Consider the following 25,114-nt stretch of genomic DNA (forward strand, 5'->3'; position numbering starts at 1 on the left):
TTATCCGTAGTGCAAGTATATGTTTTATATTCTATATTGAACAAGTTTTTATACTATCATATGTCATCATTTAATTTAGTTTTAGCTTCATACATTTTCCTTTCTTTTTTTATGGAAAATTATTTAGGTCATTCATACTTATTAATGAAGTTACTATTTATTAATTGATTCTAATATTTATTTGAGTATTATTATACAATTTCAAACATTTCTTACATATATATATATATATATATATATATATAATTTAATTTTATACACATATATTATAATTATTTATTAATAACATAGTAATTTATAAAAAACACGTGCTTATTATTCAAATTATATAAAAAATTTTAATCAAACAATATTTAAATAACATTTAAATAATTTTTATTCAATTTTAAATCTCAACATTTTTACAAATTATAATAACTTCTTATTTATTGTCATTCACTCTACATTTCAGTATGGTTCTGTTTTTTTAATATATATGCTCTGCTTCATATGAATAATTTAGATATACATATTATGTGCAATACTTTTAGTTTTATAAGATATGCTCTAGTTCATGTTCTATGACTTTTAAATGTTCATTTTAACCATACCTTTTACTTTAAAAGACAAGGATTTTAATCATTTTAATTAGAATATTGTAGAATTAACTAATTATTTAATTAACTAATTATGTAGTATCTGTATTTAAGGGATGATGAATTTTCTAAAATTTGTACTCTGATGATGCCCTAGGACGAAAGGGTGAAAGCGCTTAGTTCCATAGTGAAGATTTCGTTGTTTCTTGTATTGGTCCTGTGTTGAAATAAAGACTTTTATGCAAATATCCAACGATTCAAGGTTACTGGAATTTTTTGGTTACCTGTGTGAGTCCTTAAGTCAGATGTACATCATTGTAGACAGGTGGTGTAGGAGTCTTGATACTCAGAAGTTCCTATGCAACCACACATTTTGGAACTTTTGTGCCACCACCCCATGCCACTTTCCAGTGTTCAGGCATTGTGGATGTACACAAGGATGGGGGTATTCATGCAGATACCACCAGTAACATATCCCAGTGTTCATGCTCATGAAGCATTTCATCCTCTGCACATGCTCGCTGTAGATCTTGCTTGTGACCATCACATGAGAGGAAGCTTCCAACAGGGACATGTACAGGCAGTGCATATACAGCATGTGTGTATGTTCCCCCAGACCTTTCCATCAGACCCTGGCATGGTGCTGTATTGTCTGTAGGAGATGTGTCCGTTCACACACATTTGCACAGTCCACTCCCACCCTGTCACAAGACAGTGGAGACACCACCCACTCCCTGGCCAATCTCCCCAGTTTCCCACAGTACTAGCCCATACCACATGCATTTGCAGAATTAACTACAGCCCCCTTCCACCTTGCAAGTGCGCGCGCGCACACAGACACACACACACACACACACACACACACACAATGCCAGTTGTTGATACCTGTCACCATAACCCTACCATCAGTTCTTTGTTACCGGGGTAGTAAATGTTGTATATCATCTTCAGCCTTTCTATATATTACAGTTCTTTTTTTTTTTTTATCACCAGTACCATCCAATAATGCATCTAAGTATGGAACTTTTTACTCACTTTCAAAGTGTAAACTAATTCTATTTGTTTGCAAAAATTGTATAAAATCTGAGACCAATTCCTGTCCCTCCTTACATACAAATGTCAAATCAACTATAAACCTATAATACCTCACTACATACTTATTAAAACATTCTGTCTTGTATATATACTCTCCTTCAAGCAGTCCCATACATAGGTTAGCATGCTTGGGGCAAACAGTGCCCCCACGGCCATTAAACCCAAAATAATTTTTGCTTGGAAATGTTTACATAGATATTTTTATACTCCAAATAGACTCCAGATAATTTTTCCACAGGTAGACAGCAAATGTGGGAGGTGTGATGGGGAAGAAAGAGGTATTTGGGAACATATTTTCGGGGAATGTGGTGGGTTTGCGGACTTTAAAGATTCCCTGTGGGATGTACTGTCAGAGATGCTAGGTGGAAGGATTTATGTGACAAGGGAGATGATTTTTCTGAGCCATGATACAAAATCAGAATTGCCTAGACATGGTGTCTAATTATGGTAGCTGCCAAAAAAGCAATAACTAGAAAATGGAAATCAAAATCTAAACCAGCTATATTAGAAGTAGTGAATATAGCAACAGAGATAAAATAACTGGAAATGAGATCTTTAGAAAGGTGGCATGTTACTGAAATTTGTATGTAGTCAATGGCTCCCATTACCTCAGGGAACTGAGCTGTGTCATCAAATACCTGCATAGTGTTGCCTCTCTCCACTTTAGTGTGTGGAAATTACATTTCCTCCCTACAAGCTGTAGCATGGCATTGAGGAACTGCTGGAAAATCCCTGAGGAAGTTGCCTGGTACAACCACTTTTATCCCTACCAGTTTCTGAAAGGACCCTGTAACTAGTATTCTCAGAATCGCACTTACCTTGGTTTCCACATGGATAAGTATGTCACACATCCCATGAGTCTGCATATGGGGGCAACACATCTTGACTCCTACTTGGTGCTTCTATTTACAAGGTAGTAGTTCAGTGTTTTTGTGTCATAGATGGCATGTTATGTTAGGAATGGATAGATGGCTGACTGGTGCCAAGGGGATGATGTGCACCTCCATGACTACTGACAGTGACAACAGCCTTTTGCAAATATAGAATCACTAATGTGGTGGCTATCCTGTGCATGTTTGTTTTTGCAGTTTCTTTCCCTTAACTCCAAGATTTTACTGTAGTCTACAATACTAGTGGTAGCTCTCTTTATGGAATGTTTCTGAATCCCTTTGTCACATTGTTTATCCTCATTTTAATAGTATTGCTCATTTCCATGTCATTAGACAACCATGTCATTTGTCAGACTTCTGTGATCATACTCAGAGTCTCTGAATTGCCGACCCAATGTCTAGCCAGTATTCACACAAAATCAGCTATTATGTTTGAACAAATGTTTTGGAATACCGGGGCATGATTTTGTCTATAATGTGATTTATACCTGTATGAGATGTGTACAAATATCTCTTATTATATATCAGTTCCTCATGCATTTACCATTCTCATTTGTGTAGCATAGTTGCAAATAAATCACATTAACAGCTGTAGGGCCAGTGAGCACCTCACTAGTGGAAGGAAAAGAAACTGTTCCAGTCTCCTGCTCAGAAGAAAATCCCATCTTAACCATTCTATCTGAATTTTTAAACCTCACATTTTTAAAGGGTACACATACAGTAATGAAAAGAAAGAAAAAACAAGCTGTAACATTTGGTTTATTTTCATGTAGTTTACATTTTAACAATTTTCATTCACTCCAACATTGCACAAATTGCTGAACTCCTGCGTTTCCTCAAGTTTCACTCCTCATGAAGACTGTGTGTATTATTCCTATAAATTCTATACATTTCTAATTTGCTCCTTTCCTTTTCTAAAGATTCAGTTTTCAGCACTATTATTCATTTTATAATATTAAGTACTTCATTTACAGTTGGTTTAGATTGTGATTTCCATTTTTCAAGTAACTGCAGTAGCAATAAACTTAGGCTCTATTGTTGTTGGGATAGCTCAAAATAATACTTTTCCTTAGTTGCAGTCATTTGCTCCACCAACATTTCTGACAAGCTATTCTGGAGGGAATTTTTAAAATCTTAGTCATCACTCCCCCAGCATTTGCTAACTACATGAGGGCGGGGTTAATGTTTAGAATACCAATGCACACTTCTAAGTAAAATTCCTAAAGCATTTGGACTTTGTTGCATACTTGGGAGCAGTACAAATGTCCACCCATTGTTTCTTTTTATATTTGCCTTTCCATTTTTTCAAAACTTTTCTAATGACATTTATGATGCAACATTTTATATGTTCAACTAATTATTTTTTTAACAACAACTTCTGTCCTAGACTGAACTAAAAACACTACTGGAGTTAGTATTTCATTTAACAACACCCTATCTTTTTATTTTTACTTTATCAATCCCTGCTAGGGAAGGTAGTCTCTGACCTGCAGTCCAAACTTCAGTTTAGCTTCATCCCACTCTTTTCCTTCTTTAGTTATTTGCTCCCAAAATATTGTCTCCTTTGCTAACTTTCTCCAGTAAATTCCAGCTGCTCTTGCAATTTTTTTTTGTACCTCATCTTGCAGCCAGCCCTATTGGTAAAGTCTTCATTCTCCATTATTCCTGTGTTGGATTAGTTCTTAAGAGTACTTTATGGATGTAATATTCTTTATTGTTGTTCTCCATAAAGACCTGCAGCCAAAATCCTACTCTGTTCTTACTTCTTAAACTCCCCATTTCATCATCGTACATTTCTACTTTAAATTATAACCTTCTGCTTGTCTTATATATGTGAGCCTTCATTGCATAGCTCTTAAATATCTCTTCAAATCAGGTGATCCTAAAACCATCTTGTTCTATGGGTAGAATGTATTTATCCCACTTAACTCTTGCCTTCTTCCCTTCCAAATAAATTCATTCCACTTCTTATTTTCATGTCCACAATTTATCCTTTGGTTAATATAATATTTAGTCTCTTCCCACATACCTTTAGCTGCCATAATAAAATCCTGTTTAATCCATACACCTAAGTGCTTAATCTTATCGTATCCCTGTAAATATGGATACTGCTAAACAAAGTTGTGTGGGCATGTGATTTACTGGTGTAGACTGTTTTATCTTCATTTATTTTATAGCTTGCAAAGACTTGAACCTGTCTCAGAATATTTCATAACTCCAAGATATCCCTTTTCTGGATTAATAAGTACAAAATAATATATTCTGTGAATAAAGCTAACATTTCTTTGATTACCTTACCAGTTATATTCTTGAATTTGTGAGTTTCTTATTTTTTTTGCTAATGACTCTAAATATAAAGCAAATAAATAGGAAGTAGGACACTCCATGCCTGGCTCCTCTGTTCAAATACAGCTTGTTGGCAAGGAACCCTCTCATCTTAATTTTCACCTCTGAGTCTTCATAAATCCTCCTAATTAAGACTATTATTGCATCATGGAATGCGAATGATGCCATTGCCACATTCAATCTATTGAATGTTTTCTGTGCATTAAGACCCACTAATAGTAGTGGTATTTTCTTACATTTTTCATTCCTTTGGATCATTTTTGTCAAATATCTACAAAACCACATTTAACCATATCTGTCACTTCTGGCAAGTCCTCGTAGGGATAGGCATAAACACTTTATAATCATATGAAGCTGTGTCTGAAGAGTGGTTGCCTTGTTTGGATTACTCAGCCACAACAGTTTTGTCCAAAAATGCTGTTGCCCCTCACCTTAAAAATACTGCTAAGAAAAACCCTCCATATCTTTATTTTTTCCCCTACCAACATCCTCAGGAATATAATCTTTTTCTGGAGACTTCCCTGTTGATATATTATACGTCTCCATATTTTTTTCATCTCTTCCTGTCTTAGCTGTTAATTGTTGAGCCTGGTCATCTAAATATATTCATCTGTGCCTTTCCTTGGTTTCCACATTCCTCTGCTTTATAACAATTTTCAAAAAAAATCAGAAACACTCTACAGAATTTCTGGTTATTTTTCTGTCATAGGCTGTTTAAGTTTGCAATGATCATTTATACTTTCTCTTGTATAAGATATTGTGCTAAAAGGTTTTGTCCTCTGCAGTTATGAAAAAATGGTTGTTTAACAGTAACCTTTCTAAATTCATGCATATTATCCAAATGCTCCCTTATTTTTTCATTTACCCCTCTGCAATTGTGTGTCTTCTTTTTCTGTTAGATTCCCCTTATTTTTATAATACTTTAACCTTTCTCAGCCTCTTTTATATCTCTCATTCCAACCATATTTTAAACTCTGTTTTCATATTATCTAACTCACTAGCTATCCCTTCTGAAGATACTTCTATCTTCTGTAATACCTCTCAATTCATTTCTACTGCCTGGTTCTTAAATTCCTCTTTCTTTAACAAGTATGTAGGAGAGTGCTAGAGACTCATTTTTACTTCAGTATCCTGCATTTTTATCCATGTTTTTACTGGTGAATAATCTGAAATTGTTATTGGAAGTGTCAAACCTTCAATTAAATACAGATGCTCCTGTGAGATATAATTTCTATCCAATCTATGCCAGTTCATGTACCTTGGGAAATAATATGTAACTATATGGGAATTCCTGTAACTGAATTCACACCTGTCATGACATTCTCTTATATTTCTTCAGAAATCTTCCATCTTTTGTCATATTTTCCGTTCTTGGCACCCCTTCCCTGATACATCCTCATAATTGCAAATCAGGTTCTAATCCTCACCCATAAATAATATTCTCTGCTGAAGGCTGATAATTTCCTCCAAATTCTCATAAGCCTTAACAGAAGTTTTATGTAGAATAAATACATGCAAGGGTAAACTTCCACCCCTGCCAATAACCCTTTACTACCATAAGATTACATTTATAATATTTTTCTGTTTCTTTTACAATTACTGGAGCCACTCTAGCAATCAGCATTATTACTCCTCTTTTCCTTTGTCCCTGATAATCTGTGGAATGTCCACCATGAAATCCTTTTTGTCAAATTCACATGCTCATTTATGTCAAGATATGCTTCCTGCAACTTTGCTATTTGTGCTACACAACTCAATACAATTCTATATTCTATTTTTTCTATATCTGTAAGACCATTATAAAAGACAACAATTATTCCCACCTATTATACTCCACAAGGTTTCTGCATGTATATTTCCAACTTGTAATTACATTCAGACATTATTGTTGGGCAGGCTGATCGCTTATGTAGTTCCTTCTTCTCATTTCCATTTCAACCTGTTACATTTTCAAAGAGTTTTGCTTTAATGAAATCAAACAGAAAATTAAATAGATTTCCAGAACCCAATTCTCTTTTATCTCAGAGCAAACACACAAAACAGTGTAGTTTTTCAGAAAAAAATGTTTACCATTTCATCTATGAGCACTTACCCCAAATCAACAGCTGCTTCCACTGGCATTACCTAATCTAAAAATAGGGCACAGTTGCTTTAATGCATGATACAGCCTGTGTTCCTGTATACATTAATTGATTTCTGTACTTTTCTTAACTGTATTCACCTCCTAGATGTGAAAAACAACATTTACACTTTCAGTAAACATTCATGTTTAGCCTCAAGAAAAAAAGTGCACTGGCTGCCTTTAAATAAATCCAATTGTGTATCAGTATATTAAATGCATTAAAGTACCAAGGCTGCTTGGAAAACAATTTCCTGTATAACTTAGTCCTTTCCAACAATTTTAAACTTAATTTATTTTCCCCGAACTGCTTGCAAATCTACCTTTAAATGTTGAGCCTTATACACTCAACAGTGTTAAGGCCATTCATGATTAATTGCTTGCACCTGCAGACTTCTTGTCTTCAAGCAAAAACAGTGATTGACTTTGTAAATGCAAGAATGAATCTTTGTAATGTTCACTTTTACACACCACTCAACCCTTGTGTGACTGGTCAGCCTGAAACAGAACTTGTCAGACCTTCTGCAGTGTACATTCAATATCAGACACCAAACAGGCTTTGTGCTGAATGAATGAAGGACAGTAACAGTTGTCCCATTGCACAGATGTGAGGATTCAACTGGCTCAGGTTGTTATAGATCCATAAGCCTGACAAAAAAGGATTGTTATGGAATTAATAAATAAGTATGTAGGTGGCCTATAAAGTCTTGACCAAGCCAGTTCATATTTGTTAAGGGTAGCTCCTGCCAACTTAACCTCATTGATTTCATTGAGAAGGTTACTGAAGCAATGGATGAATGCAAATTAGTACACACTGGACACCTAAGACTTTGCAAAGGCATTCAACACTATCCCACACTCAGGCACTGTAGATACACTCTCCCATTTAAATGTACAGCTGTATGTAGCTCATTAAGATAGCAAACTGGCTTTCGAATAGAACCCAGGAAATAAGGGCAAGTGGCTCTACCTCCTCCAAAAGATTTATCACCAGTGGTGTACCCCAGATTTCTGTCCTTGAGCCACTTCTCTTTGGCATTTACTTCTTGGATGTCAATGTAAATGTTAAGGGCTTATGGTTAAGTTTGCGTTTCTCTGTAAACCTAGTGCCCTCAAAAACTCCCTAGAGGATACCATGAACCTCCAAGAGGGCCTGTCCAAAATCCAAAACAAATAGCCAGTATCAAAACCATGGAATAAAACTAAATACCACAAAATGTATAATAGTATCCTTCAGCAAACTTGACCACTATTAGAAGCATCACAATGTCCTTCAAGGATGCATCTGCAGTCATAACATATGGGTTGTCCTGCCTCAGGCAGCCCTTCGGTCGGCCGGATTCCAAAGTTTGGGTCTGGCCTCAGCTGATGTCGCACTTTCCCCGACATCAGAGCGTCTGGGGTATAAAAGCATCAGCCGACGCCATTTTCCTCAGTCTTTCTTGCCACGCGGTGCCCAAAGCAGAAGCTGTTCGCAAGTGCCGGTCGGTCAGATCCAGTGAATTCAGCTACCGAAGACTTCGAAAAGCTAAGTACCCCGTTGGGGACTCTTTCTTGCCTCAGCCGATGTCAGACAAAGTAAATAATTGTTTAACTTGTGGGAAACAAATATCTCATAAGGATTTCCATTCCTACTGCCTTCCTTGCTTAGGCCCAGACCACGACGTATCGGCCTGTTTAGCCTGTGCTTCCTTCAACCGGCGAACTCTTAGACGTCGGTCGGAGTTTGCAGAGGAATTTTTTGGAGCCGCTTTTGCTTATAAAATGCCGTCGGAGACTCCGACTTTGCATATGGTCAAAAAACGCAAGGAAAAGGACCGACACTCGCGGCCCGTGGTTTCGGCTGAAACCACGGCTAGGCCTACCGCGAGTGCCTCGTTTCGGCCGAAACCGAGTCCTCGGAGATTCCTTCTTCCGAAACCATACTTCCGACCACCGAGGCCCGAGAGGCCCCGGCTGATTCGGCTTCAGAACTTCCTACCGAAACCAGTGTTCAGGAAATGTCCGACACCATACCTTTGGACATTTCTACTCCTGCACGTGGGGCAGCTAGGCCCCCTGCTTCCATGTCCATTAAGGCCTTTTCAAGGGCTAAAGCTGCCAAACTTTCTAAAGCTTTGCCTGCCAAATCTACCTCCCAGAGGCCTTCCTCTAGTTCACAGATCCTCAGCCTTGCTGAGGACCTTATTTCCTTAATTAGGGGTTCACAACCTCACCCAGACAGGGCCTCTCAACCTCCTCCAGACAAAGGCCCAGGACTGACCCCTCTGATCCACACTCCTCAGATGATTCCACGGATGGATCTGAGTTGTCAGACCACCAGGAAGGGGCTTACTCACCTTATGAGGATTCAGATGCAGAGGAATCTATCACTTCGGCCTCCCCTCCTGAAGAGTTTTCCTTTGGTGAGACTCTACACTCCATGAGAGAGCATTTTCAATGGCAAGGTCAGGATTTCTCTGATTCTAGAAAAAGATCAAGGACCTTTTTTGCATTTGCCTCAGCATAGGCCCTTAGCTATACCTCCTGTTCTGAATGTAATTGATGATGTGTACAATGATGTCAGTACAGCCCCTGATACTCTCCCTCCAGCCCCTGCCAAACCTGACAGATACTACAGGGTCCCGGATTCTCATTTCCATTTGTATAAAGCCCATTCTGCAGACCCAGAAACTATTTATCAGGGCCCTAAAGGGGTTGCGGCCGCTACTGCCAAAAATCCTCTACCCTCTGAAAGAGAGGCTAGAGCTTTAGAGAGATGGGGAAAGAAGGTGTATACTTCAGCAACTCTTTCTGTCAGGGCATTAAACTGTCAATTTCATATGATACAGTACCAAGAGTATTTGTTAGATGAACTGAATAAGAAACTTTCTTCTCCTGAACCCCTAGACCGTAAATCCCTTCAGGATTTGGTACACAACTCACAACAGGTTAGTAATCATTTCTTAAAATGTGGCTATGATGCACTGGAGGCTTCATTTAGATCAGCTATGACTGGGGCAGTTATTCGTAGGCATGCCTGGCTGAAGGAGCAATCTTTGCCAGACCATGTCAAAGCTAAACTCCTGGATGCTCCAATGGAGAAACAAAATTTATTTGGCTCCTCTGCTCAGGAGATCTTAAAAAAGGTTGAAGAAAAGGCAAAATCTGTGCAAACAGTTAAAGATTTCCTGCAAGTTAAACCACCGAGATTCAGCAGAAACTGGCCTACTAAGAATTGGTCTTTTCCAGACTCGGACAGAGCCCAGAGAGGCAGGAACAGGTGCCCTAGAGGCAGAGGTCAATCGAAGAGCTCCTACAGAGGCCGTCAGTGGCAGCCTGCCAACCAGAGGAGTAGTGCAACAGCAACAACAACAACCACTACACCAGGACAGGCTCAATGACTTAACTCTGACTCCGCCTACCAGGGATCAACTGGAAGCACCCTTGGGCGGAAAGCTGGCTTTATTCTCAAAAAACTGGCATTATATTACAAAGGATACATGGACACTGCAAATAATAGACAAAGGATACAGGTTCCACTTCCACACTTTGCCAAAAAGAAGCGGAATGCCAAACCTTCCACCAAATCAGAGGGCAGAGGCTTTAAGACAAATCAGCAATTTACTTCAGATGAAGGCTATAGAAAAGGTACCATGTTCAGAACAAGGCCAAGGATTTTACTCCAGACTATTCCTTGTACCAAGAAAAGAAAATCAATGGAGGCCTATTCTCGACCTGTCCGCACTGAACACTTATCTCATTGTGCCAAAATTCAAAATGCTGACCCTACAGCAACTTCTTCCCATGTTGGGCAAGGAGTCTTGGCTGGTGACTCTAGATCTCAAGGAGGCATACCTGCACGTCCCTATTCGACCAACTTGCAGAAGACACCTCAGATTTCTTGCAGGATCAGAGCATTATCAATTCTCAGCATTGCCCTTTGGCTTATCTACTGCACCCAGAGTATTCACGAAATGCCTGGCATCAGTAATTGCACATTGCAGACTACAGGGAATTCAAATTTACCCATACCTGGACGACTGCCTCATACAAGCGGACAACAAGAAAATTTGATAAAGGATTTGGCCTATGCCATACACCTGCTACAGACCTTGGGATACACAGTCAACATCCAAAAGTCAAGACTAGTACCATCCCAAAGGATAACCTTTTTGGGTGCAGATCTGGACACAACCACCCAAATGGCCTTTCTTACAGAAGAAAAACAAAAACAACTTCCAGATTACTTCATGATTCTGACAAGACAAACTCAGCTTACTGCAAGGAAAATCCTGCAGGCCCTGGGTTACATGGCATCCTGCATAATTCTAATACCGCATGCCAGGCTGCATATGAGGAAATTACAATGGTACCTAAGGAGTGTATGGTCTCAACACAGTCACAGTTTAGAAACCATGATACCAATCATTCCATGCCTTCAAAAGGAATTCCTGTGGTGGGCTCAGGCCTGCCAGTCCAAAGGAAATGCTGGCAGTGAGGTATGCAATCGAGGCATTCAAACCCTTCCTCCAACAAGGACACCTGTTAATAAGGACAGACAACACCACGGTCATGTGGTACATAAACAAGAAGGGAGGCACACATTCTTACCCTCTATGCCAGATGGCTATGAATCTGTGGGAACTATGCCTGAATCTCAATATCCAACTACAGTCCCAATTCATGCCAGGGAAAGAAAATGCACTGGCGGACAGCTTAAGCAGAACTACCATGGATGCACACGAATGGATGCTGCACCCAGACATCTTCCAACTCATAGCAAAGACATGGGGAATGCCGGAGATAGATCTGTTCACCTCCCCACTCAACCATCAACTGAAGACATTCTGCTCAAGGACATACCACCCACAAGCTTGGAGGGTGGACTCTCTCTCTTTCAGCTGGAAAGCCCTAACAGTATATGCCTTCCCACCTCTCCCATTGATGTACAAGGTTCTACTGAAGATCAGGGAGGAACAGCCAAAAGTGATACTAATAGCTCCAGACTGGCCAAGACAACACTGGTATCCATTATTGAGAAGCATGTCTCAGGCAAAATCATGGCCTCTCCCCTATGGCCTCTTCTTCTGACGCAGAACAATTTCAAGACCCTGCATCCCAACTTGAAAACATTGCAGCTAACTGCCTGGAAAATTCCTTAAATCCCAATCAAACTGTTTTGTCTCAGAGGGTGAAGGACATTATCCTGGAGGCTCGCAGGCCTTCCACAAGGAAGACATACTCAGCTAAATGGAAGAGATTTCTCATTTGGAGCACTTCAAAAGGCTCAGATGTCACAGTGGCAAACATAACACATATCCTAGAATACTTAGCAGAATTGTTCCACAATGGCCTGTCCTATTCTTCCATTAAGATTCATGCTTCAACAATTTCAGCAGAATACAATGTGGATCCACCTATCTTCTCACACCCTCTCCTCAGACAATTTCTGAGAGGGATCAAAAATATTAAACCTCCAAGAAGACCCCTCTACCTGCCTGGGATCTCAACTTTGTGCTGGAGAAACTGACACTACCTCCTTTTGAACCAGCAGCATCAGCGGATCTACAGTTTCTATCTTGGAAAACTGCATTCCTTCTGGCAATCACTTCAGCAAGAAGAGTATCTGAGTTACAAGCATTAATGGCAGTGCAGCCTTTTCTTATTTTCCACCAGGACAGGGTGTCACTAAGAACCAATCCTACTTTTATGCCAAAGGTGGTATCTAGGGTATCCTTGAACCAAGCTATTCACTTGCCTACATTCTTCCCTAATCCACAGAATAGAGGGGAAAAACTTTTGCACACCCTGGATATACACAGACAACTACGCTACTACTTGGACAGAACAAAAACTAGCAGAAAAACTGACCAACTTTTTGTAGCATATGCAACTGGGGTGCAAGGAAGAGCAATTTCCAAACAGACAATTTCAAAATGGATAGGAAATTGCATTCGATTGTGCTACTCCTTTCATGGAAAGACAGTTCCTGAAAACATCAGGCCTCACTCCACAAGGGCCACAGCCACCACTACAGCCTTCCTACGAGGGGTGGCTACCAAGGACATTTTAGAAGCTGCTACTTGGAGCTCTGTGCATACATTTGCCAAGCATTACAATCTACCTTTATACTCTAGATCCAGAGCAGGGTTTGCAACTGCAGTCCTGCAGGGGATCTTAACTACACCATCCTTTTCTTAGTGCCTCCTCCCCCAGATTGGCTATGGTATTCTATCCATATGTTATGACTGCAGATGCATCCTTGAAGGACATAGTACAGTTTTGTACCTACCATAAATGTAGATGTCCGATAGGTATGCATCTGCAGTCAGGATTACCCTCCCTCCTTCCCCTCTGTGGTATTCCTAGGGTACTTACCCTCTTTAGCTAGCTGGGGAATCTATTATGGTGTATTTGTTTGTTTATACATGTATATAATTTGCAAATGTTTGGAACTTTTCAGCATTTATCCAAATTTAGCCTTCCTAGAGGGCACCTGGCATCTGGGGCAAGAAAAACTGAGGAAAATGGCATCGGCTGATGCTTTTATACCCCAGACGCTCTGACGTCGGGGAAAGTGCGACATCAGCTGAGGCCAGACCCAGACTTTGGAATCCGGCCGACCGAAGGGCTGCCTGAGGCAGGACAACCCATATGTTGTGACTGCAGATGCATACCTATCGGACATCTACATTTATGGTAGGTACAAAACTGTACTTTACCAGTACCCTGAAAGTTGATCCTGTAGTTGAGGATCTGGGAACCTGTGTTGACAACAAACTGTCATTTGATCACCATGTGTTGTAAGGAAGTCCTTTTTCATTGCACAGCTTTTATAAAGAATGTATGTACTCCCCATAACATTCCATCTGTGTTGTCCATTTTCATTCTTCCTCAACTCTTGGATTTGTTTCCGATCCTCAGATCCAACTCAGCCTCTTTTACCAGCTCATGATTCACTGAAAGCTGTTGAGCTCCTCCCTTTCCCATAATGCCCTAGTACCTAACATACCTCAGATCTTGTTTGCTACCTCTAAATCTGTAGAGTATTATTTGTGACTAAATTATTAAGATAAAATGCACAACTTTGGGACTCAAAGGAACAAAGTTCCTTTAGCATCCTTGATCCTTTCAAAATACATTAAGAAGGTGGCTGATGGGAGGGCAGTTGAAGAAGAATGAAAATAGACAACACAGATGGAACGTTATGGTGAGTACATCATTTCTTTATCTGATGTCAATTTTCATTCATTCCTCAACTCTTGGGACAGAGTCTCCAGCTACCTGAATCCTGGGAAGACTCTGAGGAAGAATATTCCAGAGCACCACTGAACAAAATGCTGCTCTGCCCCTAGAGACCAGATCTAATTTGTAATGAGCAATAAAGGTATGAGTATTAGCCCAAGTTGTGGCTGCACAAATATAATCTAGAGAAAATTTAGACAAAAAAACTGAAGAGGTAGCCATGGATCTTTTGAAATGTGCTCTCAATGGTTTGGGTAAGGACATACCCAATTTATTGTAAACAAAGGTAAATTAATCAACCGTTTAGCTAATATAACTTTAAAGACTGATTTGCCCAATTTTGAATCTGAAAAGGATATAAACAATTATTCTGTTTTTTCTAAAATCTTTAGTTTTACTTAATTGTCTGTGAACATCCAATAGGTGTAGAATATACTCTCCTTTGTTTGAAAAATTTGGAAAGAAGACTGTCAGACTGATAGTTTGATCGATATTGGATTCTGACACCACCTTAGGAAGAAAGGATGGATTAGATCTCAAAGATACTCCATCTTTATGAAAAATTAAATAAAGGAGGTTTAGAAGACAAGGCCTGTAATTCTGAAACTCTCCTGGCAGATATAATAGCTACTAAAAAGACAGTCTTCTAGTTTAGAAATTTTAGCTCTGTTTTGGCTGAAGGCTCAAATGAGGAGTGTGCTAGAACTTGCAGAACTACATTTAAATCCGATGGGGGAGTGGGATCTTTAACTGGAGGTCTAAGGAGAAAAGTTCCTCTTATAAAAGCTCTACAAAGTTTGTAGGATGCCAGAGATTAAATATTTTATCCCTATATGAAAATATGAGATGGCAGCTAATTGTACTTTAACAGTAGAAAAGCTAGCTAGTTCAATAAAAATTGAGGCTAAGAATTCCAGAAGCTTAGATACAGGAGTGGAAAAAGGATCTGTATGTCTCTTGTGACCAAGTTATGAATACTCTCTATTTGCTTTTGTAACGTTTCCCAGTGGAAGGTTTGTGGGATGTGATGGATTGGAGAGGAGTCCCTGAACTGTCTAGCAATCAATGGAACTGGAGAATGTTTGGATGAATTTTAGGCCTTGAATGTTTTCGTGAATCAAGTTTGTCGGATGAGACAAAAGGTCTGAAGTTGGATCCAGAGGCCATGGCAGAGGGATAAGATGAGGCCAGAGGAAGGGAAACCATATTTGTTGAGGCCAATAAGGAGCAATGAGGATTAGTGTACTCTTCAATCAAGATGCTTTCTGAAGAAATTTGGGGATGAAGAATAGTCATAAAGGAGATCTGTGGGGCAATCATGAAGTAGAGCATCTCTCAGTGACTCCCCTATGGGAGGATGAAGGCAAATAACCTGCTGCACTTATTGTTGAGAGGGGATGCAAAAAGGTCGCAGCAGGTCTACCCCATTGTTGGAATATTTTCTCCATTACGTTCATGCTGAGAGACCACTCGTGAGGCATCAGAATAGACCTACATAACTTGTTTGCAATCACGTTGGACTTCTCTGGAATATGCATTGCTGTCAGAAATCGATTGAATGAGATCGCTCATTGCCACACACTGAAAGCCTCTCAACACAGGGAACAAAATTTGGTTCCTCCTTGTTTGTTGATGTACCAGACTACTGACATATTGTCTGTCTGAACTGCAGTAGTCTCAGTGGGGAGAGTGTCTTGGAAGGCTTGCAATGCTAGGAGGTCAGCTTTCATTTCCAGGACATTGATATGCATGTTGGCCTCTTTGAGAGACCATATGCCTTAGACAGTGCTCCCCACCTGATATGGGAAGCATCCTTGGTCACTATGGCTTTGGGGAGAACAAAGGGATGTTCTTGCACTTGACAAGAGTATATCAAACATAGAAGATAGATTTTTGCAAGCCTGAGTTATTTTTATCTGACTGGACAGGAGATGGTAAAGAATGGACCATTGAGTTTTAGCTATTTTCTTTACAGATTCTGAACCCATTGCTAAGGAAGCGGATGGCACCAGGGAATGTTTCATAGAGTCTTTTTTTCTGAACCAATGGGGATTTGAGCCCCAGAAGATGTAGTAGAAGCAGAAGGCTTTGAAGGCAGCAAGGCTCTGAGTATCAGTTTATTTTGACTGTCAGTAAGAGCTCTAGGGTTAAAACCCTTACAAATATCACAACTGTCATCAAGATGGGAAGGGCCTAGACAATAAATGCATTTAGCATGTGCATCAGATAAAGGAATTTTGTGGCCACAGGCTGTACATTTCTTGAAACCCAAGGGTTTCTCCACCATACTACCAGATGAAGAAAGAAATATATAATTTTTTTTTTTGGTAAAGTGAAAAAAGGGAGACAGTTTTAGGAGGAAATTACCAACAATGATATATATAGAGATGTACTAAAAAGGAGAGAAAGGAAACTACCAACAACGGTAAATTATATAGTATACTAGTACTGAAAATTTTGAAAGACTTTAAAGAAGGTTGGAAGACAGGGAAGAAGCATAATAGAAGTTTAATATAATAATTAACAGAAAAATAATCTATAGAAATAACTCACTATACCCAAAAAACACTACTAGTGCGAGAGGAGAAGCAGTAATCATATCTGTACTCTAAGGCAGTAGATGAGATCTGAGGTATGTTAGGCACTATGGCATTATGGAAAAGAGAGGAGCTTGAGAGCTTTCAGTGAATCATGAGCTGGTAAAAGCTTCCAAATCAGATCCAAACCCAAGAGTTGAGGAATGAATGAAAATTGACAACATCAGATCTAAATGTATAGTGTTCAGGTCCAGGGAAGTAGTAATTCCAGTGTACTCATCTCTCATTAGACCACTCATTGAATATAACATCCCTTTCAGTATATACCTGTAAAAAACACTTGGCACAACTTTAACAACCACAATGTTTTCTTACTAAAAATGTCAACAGTCTAACCTTTGTCCCTCTTCTTGGTATCATACAGGCTACTAAGAAGTGACATCTGCCTCACATAGAGACTCTTTCCTGACAGAGATATTACATATTCACAAATTTAATGATAGTGTAAACACGTGATCAAAGGATCTCAATTTCTTTTGCAATATTGACAGGACATCTTGGGAGGACAGATATGTATCACAAAGAATACCACTCCTGTGGAACCATCTTCCAGTCTGTATGCAGCAATGTAGTTCTCTTAGTCTAATCAAACAAAATTTATATAGGAAACCATAAATTCTTCCCAGCTTAGCACATATGTCCCTTATCGAAGGGGACAACAAGTAAATGTCTCAACATATCCTTCTTCTGCTCACCTCTGGGTTACTCATAAACAAAATATAAGGGATAAAAAATACCACGGGAATTTAAAGTTAGGTTTCTTAAGATCCTCACAAATCAATAGCCCACTATGCACATATGAATCTAATTGCCTTAACTTGTAGAATTTTTCTCCTAGTAAAGGAAAAAATATAGCTAATGACTTTATAAATATGAGAAAGAGCTAACATTTTCTATGCCTTTCTACATCTTATTTTTCCCAGATTTATTTGCTGAAAAAAATGTCTATACCTTAAGTCAAGGACATTATTCTAGTTATGTGCATATATAAAAACAAAGGAAATTATTATCTTGTAAGTTCATAAGTTGTATTACAGTGTTCAGGCCAAATGGCTGTCTATGAACACAAATTCCAAAAGAGCACGATCATATACTCATTCTCCAACCCAAAGGTCTATTCTAAAAGAACACAAGATTCGTACTACTTTTAATTTCAACTGGACATTTGTTCTATATCATCTTACTTTGTTTTAAAAAGGAACGCAGTAGTTTAGTTCTCACATGGCATATATCAAATTTACAATTATGTGTGTTTGTAAATTTACAAGCGTATATTTTAGGTATAAAATAGCTTGGGGTATTGCATCATAAAATACATTGTAAACAAAAATAAGTTTGCTGCAGATATAATGATAATGAAAAGTATATAATCTCAAACATTAGCATCTAATAGCATAGCTAAAGTCCTGATCTTACAATATATTTATTTATAAATTTCCATTAGTCTTTCAAGTTCATTTTCCAATTGCCTTGTTCTGTAAGCACAGAAAATATTATTGTACTCAAAAGTTTTGATCTGATATGAGTTTTGTATAGAAATGCAAGACCTTTCTCATTTTTGGTCCAAAGAGTTTTAAACAAATAACCATACCTTATTACTACTAGTTAATTGTGTGTTAAAAGATAAATTACTATTCACAGTTATAACATGATTCTTATATTGAGTAACCATCTTTAAAGGGTAATAAAACATATATACGGACAAATTTATCATAGGTTTTAAAAACATGCATTATATTACACTTATCATGACTGAAATGTAATCCAGTCTTAGTTCTAAATATACTGTGATCATTACACTTTTACATCACCCACCCCAGCATCCTAAGAGCACATTAGATTAACTAATTTACTTATGTCTAACCTTTCATACTATGTTACAGTTCACAGCCTGGATACCTTACAACTAATAAAACATATATTCTTGTTTTATTATGTTTAACATATACTGCAGTCACCAATAAGACACCCCCCATCTCTTGACTGCACACAAGACTGCTTTAAAATGTAACATGCAATTTACATAATTACATTTTTATGTAAATATTAGTAAGAGCAAAAAAATATTTACAGCTACTTCTTCAGCCCATTTGGTATCCTTTAAAACATTAATTACATAAAGTAGGGTACATGTTTTACCCTCCCACCAGTCCACCCACCAGTTTAATACAGCAAACAAAATTTGTCTTTCTTCAGCAACTTCTTGCAAAGTTATATTTCACATGTCTTTTCATACATTTAATAGGAAAGATGTTTTACAGTCTTCTGTGAATTGTCTAATTTCACAGTATTGCTGGTTTTCTTCTTGATCCTCTCTGTCTCTCAACACCAATCTATGGTTCAACTGCAATGTACTCATTTTTTTTTTGTCAGCTCTTGTGTGTTCTTCTATCACTCAAACATTTTTCCTTTGGAAGAACGGAAAAAGTTTCACTAGTAAAATCACTGTGTAGGTTTTGTTACTGTCAAAGGAGTGAGAAGCAGAATCATTTTCAGTTTGCTGGCTCACTGTTTGTTGGATAAACTTTCTTTTTATTTTCTCCTTAGCCAGTTCTGCATTCAAAAATGTCTTTAATCTGCCAGGAACAAATATTTTGAAGAAAGTACAGTTGTGTAAAATCTTACCGTAACAGTAGATGTCCATCTCTTCATTGTTGCAGTGTTCTTCACCTAAGGGATCTCCTGTCAAGGATAACCCATTGTCTGGCCAGTATACCAAAGCCTTCACTTTTTACAGGCGCCATACATTACACTCATACTCCCCATGCAAAATGTAGGCCATAAAGTTGACATCCGAACACAAACACTCAGAACTGAAAAAGACCTGGGAGGAACAAAATATCCTGAGGGACAAAGAGGAGCATGTGTATCCAGAAGGAAAAATAAAGAAGGGAGAAGGGCCCGTTGGCCAGGAGGGAAACTGAATACAGGCAAGAGTCAGGACAGAAGAAGGAGGAGGCAGGGAGTGAATACTGCAGCAGTGAAGACAAGGACATCTACTGTTATGATAAGATTTTACACAACTGTACTATGTTCTTCCACATCACTGCTGCAATATTCTTCACCTAAGGGAGAGTACAAGAGCTCAAGAGGAAACCTGGGAGGAGGAAGGCACAGAAGAGCCCTCAACAAAAGTATGCAGAACAGTTCTGGCAAAGCCTGCTCTGGCCCTGGAAATAGCATCCAACTTGTAATGTTTAGTGAAGGTATGAACAGAGAACAAAGTAGCACCTCAAGGATAGAATTGGTATCCAGACCCTTGAAAATGGCACCAGAGGATGCAACTGCCCTAGTAGAATTTGTCTTTACAGATGAGGAAAGACATTTGCCATGAAAAGAATAACAAAAGGAAATGGCTTTAGAAATTCAGAAGGAGATGGTTTGCTTAGAAACAGTCAAAGTCCTGGGATGAAAATAAACAAAAAGCTGCTCAGATTTGCAAATAACAATGGTTTGCAAAGTAACAGCCAAAACCAAAGTCCGGGGTAAAAAGAAAAAAAAAGGCAGTTCAGATTTGTGAAAAACTTTAGTTTTCTCTAAATAATATCTGAGCTGTCTAGGCAGATCCATGGTGTGAAGAACCTTCTGAATGGCAGACTGCGGAGAAGGAAAATAGGAAGGAAGATGAATAGACTAAGTGACAACTCATTGATCATCCTGGTCATAAAAGAAGGAGTAGTATGAAGTGGCACCCTGTCTTTATTAAAAACTAAAAAAGGAAGAATAGCCATAAGAGCCTGAAGTTCAGACACTCTCTTGACTGAAGAGCCAAAAGAAGAACAGTCTTCCAAGTACAATGCTGTGTGGAAGCTGAAGAAGCAAGCTGAAAAGGAGCCCGGGTCAATTTTTCAAGTACAAAAAATGAGGTCTCAAGAATGTGAAATAGGCTTCCCGAGAGGCCTGATATGAAGGACACCTTTAAGGAATTGTTTGACCACTCACCTAGAGGTCAGGGGCGGATTCAAGGGCAGACAAGCAGAAATTGCTGACAAGTAAGTGTTAACTGAAGAATATGTCAACCCAGCATGGAGCAGATCACACAAATAAAAGAAAACCAGAGAAACCTCCACAGATAGGGGATCTGATGGCGAGAGAGGCACCAGACATAAATTATCTTCTATTTGGACATATAGGATTTTCTAGTAGTAGATTTCCTGGCCTCCTGCTGAACTCTGAGCATATCCTCAGAAAAGAGGTGCATAAAAAGGATCAAAACCCTATCACCCACAGTGACAGTTGAAGAGTAGACCGGTGAGGATGGACAAGAAATCCTTTTTTTTTCTTTTAAACACCTATATTGAATTATCACTTGTGACATAGGTAAATTTCCATTTTTACAAAAGTAATCAAACTGTATTAACATTAACAAACAATATACTTCACGTATATGACAAGAGATCCATTGTCTTGTGTGAGAAGATTCGCCCAGTGAGGTAACTTGCATTAACTGCCCACCAAGTGAGAGAGAAGGGGGAACGAATGATGTCAAGGCCAAAAGGGAGCCACCAGCTAGATTTTGGGAGAGTCTTGTCTGATCTTTTGTAGAACCTGTGATAACAGAGGAGCAGATGGGAAAGCATATGGAAACATCTCCTTACAAGGAAAAGACAGGGTATCTACTTTCCAAGTCAGAGGATTTGGGTCTCTGGAACAGATTAGAGGAAGCTATCTCTTCAGAGAGGAGGCAAAGAGATCTACCTGAGGAATACCCCACCAATGAACAGTGTCCAGGAACACATCTATATAACGCATCCATTTGTGAGCTTGTGTTCTGGACCTGCTGAAAGAGTCTATCACTAGACTGTCCTCTGAAGAAATGCAAACTGTCTGAAGAGTCACTCGATACTGGATAGCTAGATCCCACACTTGAACAGCTGGTCTGCAAAGAAGATAGGACCTCACATCCCCCTTGCTTGTTGACATACCTCATCATTGGTATCAGTGGTATTGTCAGTGAAGAGTTTGAGGATCCCAGAATGAAAAGCATGTACAGCCAAAAGCAGAGCTCCCATCTCTTTTATATTGATATGATCCAACCTCTGATGAGGAGGCCACAGACCTTGGACATTTAGGGGACCACAAGAGGCACCCCACCCCCTGTCTGAGGTGTCCATGAAAAGGTCTTGAGTGGGAACTGGAGCTTGAAAAGGAAGCCCTGGTTTGAGAGAGAGTTGATGAACCCACCACTAAAACTTGAGCTTGAGACAAGGAGGAAAAGGAGCAGGGAACTCCTGGAGGTGGCAGCGTTGAAGCAAAACTGATTTGAGGTACCCACTTAAATGTCCTCATATGGAGTCTGGTAAGTGGAAGCCATAAATCCCAGGACCCCCAGAAATTCCCTAGCTATGACAGAGGATAGTGGAAGAAGAGACTGGAAAAAGTTGTTAGAGACAGCGCCTTGGGTGAATGAACAGATGCCAGCATGAGAAAAGTCTGAACCATGCATTCAGGGAAAACAAGATCATAGGAAGGCATCAGAACTGATTTCAGGAGGTTTATGGTGAACCCCACTCTGTGTAAAATACAAGTAAGTGACCTGGAGGGCCTGTAACAAACTGCTGGGAGAAGAAGCTTGAATAAGCAGATTGTCTAAACAGGGAAAGATCTGTACACCTTGAAGCCTGCAAAAAGCAATGACTGACCGACCGAAGCATTTGGTGAATACCCTTGAGGCAGTAGAAATGCTAAAGGAGAAAGAAAAGAACTGAAAATGCAAGGAAGAGGTAGAGAAATATAAAAATGTCCTGAAAAGAGGAGGAATATGGAAGTGAAGGTATGCATTTTTCAGATCCAGAGAAACCAGAAAGGCCTAGGGAAGCAGAAGTGAAAACAATGTCTGAAGGGTCAACATCCAAAAAGAAGGGACCTTGAGAAAGTTGCTGATCAGGAAAAGATCCAGAATTGGTCTCCGTGTACCCTCCTTCTGGGAACCAAAAACATCCTGGAGTAGAACCTCTTCCCCACCTGGCTGGGAGAAACAGGCTGAATGGTGCCCTGATCCAAAAATAGATTGCAGAAGGGCATTCAGACTAATGGCAAAGAAGTTCAGAGTGTCTGTGTCTGTACATCACTTTTTAAGGCCAATAAAATTAATATTTTATTACAAATGATGAGCGCTTTTGCTAAATAGCTTCTTCAGTTCATAAACATTTTTTTTGTTTCATTTTGCCTGGTTGCTTCGTTTGAGTTTTTCAGTCTGTGATATACATCATTATTTATGCAACGGAGCATTTATCTGGCTGGTTACCAGCGACGTGTTGCTTCTTGATATTTTTATTAACTTTTATCGCTGCTTTAACCAACTGGGACAAGGCAATGGAATTATCTGGTGCAATTGAACTGGAATATAATCCTGTGAAAGAGAATAATTCCTGTGAAGTTCTTCGCAAAAGATTTATACAATATCTTTCCTGTGGGAGAAGCGTCCTGTGGCAGTTTGAATTGGGTTCAACAGTTGATGACATTGGAGAGGTAACTGGAGAGTTAGAGCAGCTACAACAGCTGATGAACGACCTGGAAAGGGATTTTTTCAAGTTGAAGAGGCTACAAGCTCAGTGACATCATTTCCAATATTGCCTGGAAAAAAAAGATAGTTCCACGTGGTTTATGGGTGTTTAATATGCCCACGCAGGGAACACATTATCCAGAATTACTAACCTGCTGGCAACAACTTAACCTTGAGGTAAGCGGCAAGTATTTGCAGTTACTTGTCGACTTTTTTGAACCTGAAGAGGTTACATTAACTGAGACAATTAAAGAAAAACAAGAATTTATATATAATAACTTTTCGGTCAGTCTAATTAATCCACTCTTCGAGAGTTTGCTAGATGGTGTTGTGGCCTTTGAACGCAAATTATTGCAACAGAAAAAGAATAAAATCTTGAGACACTAATGACTTTAGACTAGGCCACGTCTTTATGGCCAAAATGCTGAGACTTTTAATTTAAATGAGGCTTCAACAAGAAGTTGCCTCAACGTCAGTGGTGAACAATTAATTAATATGAGCAACAATGTTATAGGGAATGTTGTTAGTAAGACTCATTCACAAGTTATAAATGGTAACAATTTTAAACACAATGATGCACCTATTCCTAGGATTGAGAAGCATAGCAAACAGAATTCAGAGGTTGATACCTCAAACACTACAACCAACTTAGGCGCTGAAGAGTTAATTGAAGTATGTGACTCTAATAATCCTGGTGAACAGGAATCATGTGGGGAGAATTTGTATCCCACAGTCAGAGTAACAAAGTCTCCACTTGCAATACAGCAATTACAACCAGTGGTTAGACCAAAAATTCATATGAATTTGTCCAATAAGTCTCTCCCCAATATAGGACAGGGCATTTCTTTTCCTTTACCAGTAAGAATAGAAAAAGGAGGGAGAAGGACACAGTCGATGAGTCTGGGATGCCAGAAACAAAAACATTCAGGCGAATATACCCTGAATCAAACTATCAAAAAATGTGGGGGAAGGGCATGAGTCATTAGCATTTAATATTTCCTCATATGTGCTTTCTTTTGAGGAAGAGAAAGTACTTTCCAAAGGCTTGAATTTTATTCCTACTTGCAAGAGTAAAATGACAGATACTATAATGGACTTGAAATTTTTTTGTAGGAACATTATGCTCAAGTTTTTGTTTGAAAATTCTGATACAACTAATGAAGTAGTTAGAACAAAAAATAAAACAACATATTTATGAGCATTTATATGAAATATCTAGATGTAAAAAAAACTAATGCTCTGTATAGACATATACAACAGTTTGGTAATCATTCTTTTTGTTTTATTATTTTTAGACCAAATTAAAATGTGTCCCGGGGGGCCCTTGGAAGGTTATTTTAGAAAATAAAGAATACTGGTGGCAAGTTTTTCTTAATGTTTCTGTGTTACCAGGTTTAAATGAAACCATTTCTGTTTCTGGTGTGTTAAAGATGAGGGTATTTAATAGGTGAATTTTATGTTACCCACATAATGAATTGTGTGTGAATTGGTTTTAATTGCACAATTATTTAATTATATGGAGTGTATAAAATGGGGTAATGAATTTTTTGAAACTGTCTGAAGAAGGTTGGTTTACCAGTCAAAAGTGCTTACCAATAAACTGTGTTAACTGGATCCTACTTTGAGCTGCATTTTTGTTTTATAAGTCTGTGGTGTTTTTAAAAAACACATAAATGCTTAACTTAAATCACCATGTTTTCATTCTCAATACAAAGACTTCATCAGATGCAATGTATCCCATGCTTTCATTCATTTATAGT

Source organism: Protopterus annectens, chromosome 4.part0 (genome assembly GCF_019279795.1).
Source record: "Protopterus annectens isolate FY-2018-M chromosome 4.part0, PAN1.0, whole genome shotgun sequence".
Lineage (NCBI taxonomy): Eukaryota > Metazoa > Chordata > Ceratodontiformes > Protopteridae > Protopterus > Protopterus annectens.